Source organism: Otolemur garnettii, unplaced genomic scaffold (assembly GCF_000181295.1).
Source record: "Otolemur garnettii isolate 467f Iridium unplaced genomic scaffold, OtoGar3 scaffold00243, whole genome shotgun sequence".
NCBI classification, from domain to species: domain Eukaryota; kingdom Metazoa; phylum Chordata; class Mammalia; order Primates; family Galagidae; genus Otolemur; species Otolemur garnettii.
This window is the reverse complement of record NW_003852638.1, coordinates 366167-367298: the sequence shown is the minus strand read 5'-3', so window position 1 is coordinate 367298 and position 1132 is coordinate 366167.

Sequence of the window (1132 nt, the reverse complement as noted above, 5' to 3'; positions counted from 1 at the left end):
TTTTTTTTTTTTTTTTTTTTTTTTTTTTTTTTTTTGCACAGAGGTTTTAATTTTGATGAAGTTTAAGTTGTCTCTCTTTTTCTTTTTCCCTGTTGCTTACGCTTTGTTGTTATATCCACGAAACCATTGCCTAACCCAAGGTCACAAAAATTTACTTCTATGTTTTATTCTAGGAGTTTTATAGTTTCTTACCATTTAGGTCTATAGTCCATTTTAAGTTAGTTTTCATATGAGGATTGAAGTAGGGGACCAGCTTTATTCTTCTATATGTAGATAGCCAATTGTCACAGCACAATTTCTTTACTGAAAAGACTATATTCCCCACTTAAATTGTCTTGGTAACCTTATCAGAAAATCAATTGACCATAATTGAATTTTCTCTAAATAATTTTGAGCTATTTTTAAATTTTCATTTCCTACATTTACTTTGTTTTTGTTTTTGTTTTGAGACAGAGTCTCACTTTGTCACCCTTGGTAGAATGCCCTGGCACCAGCTCACAGCAACCTGAAACTCCAGAGCTCAAGTGATTCTCTTTCCTTAGCCTCCCAAGTAGCTGGGACTACAGGTGCCTGCCACAACACCTGGCTATTTTTAGAGGCAGGGTCTCACTCTTGCTCAGGCTGGTCTTGAACATGTGAACTCAGCCACTCCACCCACCTTGGCCTCCCAGAGTGCTGGGATTACAGGAATGAGCCACCACACCTGCCCTATGTTTTTATTTTATATGACAAAATAGTTATTCAACATGGAACTTCTTTCAATTTCATCTTTAGTTCTATTATGATTTTTTCCTTTTCCTTTTCTTTTCTTTTCTTTTTTTTTTTTTTTAGACAGAGGTTTATTCTGTCACCCAGGCTGGAATGCAATGATGCAACCATAAGCAATCCTCCTGACTCAACCACCCAAGTATCTGGGACTACAGTTGCACACCACAACACCTAGCTTTTTTTTGGTAGAGAATGGGTCTTGTACATTGGTGGGCTATTGTGTTTTCATTTAGATTAGCATAAAAGGGAAGTAAGGACATTCTAGTTGATTAAGTAAGGAATCAGAGTGAACACAGGTTCCAAGCAAGAAGGCATGGAAGCACAGAAGATTGTTTCAGAGAAAATGAGTTGGTCCATCTTACTG